This window comes from Mandrillus leucophaeus, unplaced genomic scaffold, assembly GCF_000951045.1.
Source record: "Mandrillus leucophaeus isolate KB7577 unplaced genomic scaffold, Mleu.le_1.0 Scaffold1203, whole genome shotgun sequence".
Lineage (NCBI taxonomy): Eukaryota > Metazoa > Chordata > Mammalia > Primates > Cercopithecidae > Mandrillus > Mandrillus leucophaeus.
Window position 1 is genome coordinate 148,791 of NW_012100355.1, and position 6,196 is coordinate 154,986.

The 6,196-nt window shown below is 46.7% G+C and overlaps 1 non-coding gene and 1 pseudogene across 2 annotated transcripts; one reads left to right on the forward strand and one right to left on the reverse strand.

Moving 5' to 3' along the window:
* The first annotated feature begins 448 nt into the window (after positions 1 to 448).
* On the forward strand, positions 449 to 1,184 carry LOC105532204 (annotated as a pseudogene). The gene has a single exon (XR_001004933.1). The product of XR_001004933.1 is annotated as a protein FAM231D-like (transcript).
* Positions 1,185 to 3,138: 1,954 nt separating this feature from the next.
* On the reverse strand, positions 3,139 to 3,209 carry TRNAG-CCC. Its single transcript has one exon. It is a non-coding gene; the product is annotated as a tRNA-Gly (tRNA).
* Positions 3,210 to 6,196: the final 2,987 nt, after the last annotated feature.

The following is a 6,196-nucleotide window of genomic DNA, read 5'->3' on the forward strand; positions in this document are numbered from 1 at the left end:
TCTACTAAAAAATACAAAAAACTAGCCGGGCGAGGTGGCGGGCGCCTGTAGTCCCAGCTACTTGGGAAGCTGAGGCAGGAGAATGGCGTAAACCCAGGAGGCGGAGCTTGCAGTGAGCTGAGATCCGGCCACTGCACTCCAGCCTGGGCAACAGAGCAAGATTCCGTCTCAAAAAAAAAAAAAAATGAGTAAGAGAGAGTCCCATGGGATATTCCTACAGTTCCCAGATGCACAGTGGGAAAGACCCCATGTTGACCAACCCCAAGGGCCTGAAAACCCCGGTCTTCAAGGAGAGTGGAGGATACCTGGACCCTGCCCAGACCGCTGGATGGGCTGTGCCAAGAGACCCAGCAAGGGAAGGGATTTCCTCCTGCCTCAGGTTCTCTGTTGTTCTGTGTTTAGACGACCTGAACCCAACTCCCCCCCCAGGCACTGCAGATAGGGCTTTTCCAAGGGCTGGGGATGTTGCTGTCCTAAGGACAGCTGAGCAAGGGGGTTGAGGAGGAGCTTGGGTGGTGGAGGAGAGGAAACCGGGTAAGATGCGTGAAGCAGTCAGTCATACCAGGCCCAGAGAGGACCCGCTGGGACATAAGAGCCTGCATGTGAAGCCAGGCCTTGGGCCACCTTGTTCCTCAAAGGAGTGCCTACTTCCATGGGGTCTTCAAAGGGACTGTGGAAAGAGAGGCCTTCAGCCCACATCTCTGAATGCTTTTCCACCACAGCATGCCCTGTGGCCTTTATCCTGCTGGTGTGGAACAGTCAGACCCCTGCAGGGCTGCAGAGCCTCTGTACCGGGCGGCATCCCAGCCTGAGTGCCAGAGCTCAGTGGGCAGGCCCCCAAGCAAGTAGAGAGGAGGCCACCTTTTGGACAGAATGTGTGGGACGAGAGCAACGGCTCATCCATTCAGGTTCCTCACAAAATGAGAGTCAGGAAGATCAGGGCGCAGACCTGATTTTCCACTCAGGGCTGAAAGCAGACAAACCGAGGGAGAGCAGCACCTGGGCCAATGAGGTAGAAGACAGAAGACTACAGGTACTCCTGCCCTCAACCTCAGCCCCTCCCACCCACATCCTCCACGCCCCTGACCACCTTCCTCAGAAGTGTAATAGGAATCCAGATTCCCCCTGTCCTGGTTGCTGCGGGAGGTACAGTGGCCTGATGGAGCCCGAGGCAGGTGTGGCAAGGTGTGGATTGTCTAACTGGAGGTTGGGAGTCCCGGGTGCAGAAGGAGAAACTTGGAGTGCAGGATTTGGTGGTATGTGTGTGGCAGTAGGCGAAAGAGACAACTAAGCCACTTGAAATACCTTGAGAATTCAAATTTAGAAAATTCCAGGGGAAGTACGCATGCAGGCATTCATGAGATCCAGAAAACAGCTGCTGCATAACTGCACGTTGCAAGCAAGCCCTAAATTGCTGATTTTTAAACACCCTGATGCGTTCACAAAGACAATTTCTGAATAGTCTTAAGAGCAGAGGTGCACTAAAGCCACTGAGCCCTGCAGCCCAGTATCCCAGTAAGTTCTTTAAGGACCATTTATGGAAGATTTTTGGAGTTGTCCTTGGTAACCCCCAAGAATGTTTTGATTAGGAGTAGAATTTTAGATGTCATCAATTTAAAAATTAAAACTAAAACTCTGGAACTCATAGAGAGAGAAAATTAAGAGAATACATTCACTATCCTGAGTAGAAAGATTTCTTATAGAACATAAGAGGCTTTAAAAATAAAGGAAAAAAATGGCAACATTTCATCAAATTAAATGCTTTGAGAAGTAAAATTAAAATCCGAAGCCACCCAACCAACTGGACAGATCCCTTCTTGGCCAGGGAGACCCCAGGGAAGTCTTAAATACTAAGTTCCTGGCCTGTATTGGGAAGCTCAGACCCCTGTCCTTATACTCTCTCCCTTTGGTTTAGACACAACTGACCAGCATTATTGTTAAAATAGAGGTCATAAGACTGACAGAACAGACTCCTTACAGTAGTAAGATACCACATTATAAACAAGACCTAAGGCCATGCCAGGCAAGGTTAAGTCATGCACCCCTCAAACTATGTTCTAATTGCCACAGGGTTTTTTTTTCTTCCTTTTTTTTCCTCTACCTAGACAAGCACAGGCCTTCAGATAAGCAATGCTGAAGCACTTGCAGCTCACCCATTACCATAAACTGACTGAGCCCTCCCTACACAAGCCATCACTACAGCTTTGATTGGACAAGACACTGATTTCAGTAACTTTCTCTTGATGGGAGACCACTGGCTGTGGACTGGTTCTGGGCAGTGCACAGAGGCTGTGCTCTTCATTGTCTTTGTGTTCCTGCTTCACTTTTTGAAGCACAGGACCTTATTATAATGTACTTAAATGTTGTCTCCACCCCAAAGTGAACAGGGGTTGCATGTAACAGTCATGTTTACTCAGCATGCATGCATGTTGATGGGGTCTGGCTCTGTCGCCCAGGCTGGAGTGCAGTAGCGCGATCTTGGCTCAGTGAACCTCCGCCTCCTGGGTTCAAACGATTCTCCTGTTTCAACCTCCCAAGTAGCTGAAATAGCAGGTGCATGCCACTACGTTCGGCTAATTTTTGTATTTTTAGTAAAGACGGGATTACTGCATTTAGCCAGGCTGGTCTTGAATTCTTGACCTCAAGAGATCCATTCGCCTGGGCCTCACGAAGTGTTGTGATTACAGGCCTGAGCCACCGTGCCCGGCCAAATTTCAGGCCAACACCTGTTGACACACATTACCCCACACACACACACACACACACACACACACACACACACACACACACACGGAATCCCTCGCGGAAAACCGATGGGCCCACAAAACACGCGGAGGCCGCAGTGGCTAACGATGTTAGCAAATTCGGCTCACGGTATCTGGCGTACAGCCCTGAGGGTCCTCTGAGGTGACTGCCACGCCCGCAGCTTCTCTCCTTCCAGGAGCTTCTCCATAGTGGCTCGGTGGTAAGCCCCAGGTCCAGCATGCGATGGAACCTAATGGTTCTTTGTGTTTGCAGGGATCTTCATAGGGAATAGATGAAAGTAACAGGTACCAATATCAAAACTGCAGTGACTCACCAGAAACCGTTTGTGCTTTCCCCAGTTGCTGAGTGGTTTTTTTGAGTCCAACAGACTCTTGCACTGGCCAGGAATTGAACCCGGGTCTCCCGCGTGGGAGGCCAGAATTCTACCACTGAACCACCAGTGCCTCTCTTTAGGCACTAACTGGAGGATAAATGAAAAGAGTATCCACAAAGACTTAGCAACTGTTCCAAGCGGCTTTTTCTAGAGGCAACTAAAAGCTAACAAAGACATCCAAACCAAATGTTTTTATAGGAAACTTTTACTAGACAAAGTTATAAATATCACAGTAGTTCATCTGTCAGATCAAACTCATCACTCTGAACAAGGTCTTTTTACCTGCATTACAAACTCCTACAATCAAACATCAGAAATTCATTCATATTTCTTTCTTCTCATCCTAAATCTTCAATTGTCAACCTCAAACTGCTGCCTTACAGGTTCTGAGAAGGTAACCTAACTGGTAGTTTAGGGAAGTAAAGTTCAAATCCAGGGAGGAAATAAGAAGCAGAAGCAGAATTAGAAGAAAGACGAAATAAAAGGACAGAATCAAGGTAGAGATAATGAAGAAACAAAGCTTGGTCCACTGAGGTAGTCTTTTGTCGCTGGTTTTTTGGGCAACAGAGTAATGATCGATCTCATAATCATTATAATACTATTATTTGTCTGCTCGAAGATATATAAAGCATTGGAAGGAAAAGTGATATAAAAAGATTAATAATGCTTGCAGTCAATGTTTCATTGTTTGGGAGAATCCAATTTCCTAAGTCAGTATACTATGATGTATTAGCTGTGTAAGGAGTAGACTAGTTTAAGGAAATATTGACGGTACAAATATTAACATATTAGTCTTTTGATGAAGTCAAATAGTAGACAGATTTCTTTCCTCAATTTTCCCTGGAGACATTAAACTGAAGAGAAAAATCCAGCATTTTCCCCACGTGTTGGGTCTGGGAGTCATTATGACTTTTTCAAAGACAGGAGCTGTGACATGGAATCATCCTTCTTCTCTAGCTGAGATGCCAAGTTAGGTCCAGGCTGAGTCATAAACTTTAGCCCAACAACGAAATCACCCTTCGCATTGACCTTGCCGAGCTTTGGCTGTTCTCTGTTCTTTGCCCAACACCCGAGACACACACCAACTCTGGCCAACAAACCTTAACATATTATCTATATCAACCAGAGCTACATTTATTCCCAAATCTCCTTCTAAAATACAAACCTGTACTTTCTACTCTCAACTTCTACATTTACAAAGGCCTCATATGCATCTCAGAGTCACAGATGGTAAAACTCAACACACCAGTCAGTTCTCTGTCAAAAAACTGACAAAAAGCTGCACTCCCGGTCAGGCACACTGGCCCATGCCTGTAATACTAGCACTCTGGGAGGTCAAGGCGGACGGATCACGAGGTCAGGAGATTGAGACCATCATGACTAACACGGTGAAACCTCATCTCTACTAAAACTACAACAACAACAAAAAATTAGCTGAGTGTGGTGGCACCCGCCTGTAGTCCCAGCTATTCAGGAGGCTGAGGCAGGAGAATCGCTTGAACCCAGGAGGTGGAGGTTGCAGTGAGCTGAGATCACACCATTGCACTCCAGCCTGGTCAAAGAGCAAGACTCCATCTCAAAATAAACAAACAGACAAACAAAAACAAACAAACAACAACAAAAAAAAAACCTGGACTCCCTACAGCCAGTGGAGTATGCACCATTCACTTGCCACACTGTATGCTGAGTGACCCTTCCACAGCTTCAATCTGCACATAACTTCAGCCTGAAACCATGTAATGTCCCTTTATTTCTTCAGTACAATGATTAATACCTTATTATCTGTACCCTGCTTCCCTCTATGCTCATCATTCTGATAGCTCTTGCCAATACTCAAATCCAGGAGCAGCAAACCACTTGACATGTCACAAACTTTTCACAGGTTCACGCCAGTGGATTCTCCAGTGAACCAGCTCTCTTAACTCAGGCTTCCATAACAAAATACCACAGACTGGATGGCTTAAACACGAGGAATTTCTTTCTCATAGTTTGAGAGGCTGAGAAGTCCAAGACCAAACTGCCAGCCCATTCAGTTCCCCGGTGAGGGCTTTCTCCTTGGCTTGCAGACTGCTACCTTCTCCTTCTGTGCTCACGTGGTGGAGAGAGAGAGAGAGAGAGAGCGCTTTGGTTGTTCATCTACTACTTAGAATGACACTGATCTCATCATGGAGATCCCATGGTCATGACCTCATCTAAACCTGATTACCTCCCAAAGGCCCTACCTCCAAAATACCTTCACATTGGGGGTTAAGTCTTCAATATATAATTTGAAGGGGACACAAACATCCATTCCATTACACTAGGACCTGCCTTTGCAATCCAGCCTCTGGGCCAGGCTTAGCAGTGGAGAGCCCAAGGCTTCAATTGACAGGATTTTTATGCTGTCAGGCTCTGGCTCCTTGGCTCTGGAAGCTTCTAGAAGCAGTAGGGTGATACATCTTTTAGCAACTATAAAGGTGTAAAACACACGGTGGGTAAGAGTGCCCTATTAAGTATTTTGGTGATGCCCCCATTAGTGTGCTTGGCTCAACCTATTAATAGGAAGTAGTGATTGGCATCCACCTCAGTACCACCCCCTGAAGTCATCCTGTCAGTTTCCATTCCATTCTCCTACCCTTGGTTTGCTCGTTCAATAGTCTTAAGTGATGTACTCCTGGGGCTCTCCTTTTTCCTTCAGAGATATCTTGTGATTTCTTTGATTCTCTCCACCTTTACAGGTTAATAAGTCTAATTTAAAAAAAATGTGTAGATGGATGTTGGGAAGCTGTTGGGAAGCTGTGGGGAGAACCCTTGGGCTTTTTGCCCGGGTAAAGTGCAGATTCCTGAGGATTCTGGGCCTTGGTCTCCAGCTGCACTAGTGCTGGCCACTTAGCTGCTCTCAGCAGCGTCACCTGGCGCAATGGTGCTGAAGCGCACTGCGGAGAGGCCAGAAGGCAAAGCGAGAGCCGGTGGCTATGGCCTGGAACCCATTTAGGCAAAATTGAGGGCGCGCGGGGACAAAGCAATAGAGAAGGGTGGGCAATACAGGATCTGTACACCACGTATTAGGAATTATAT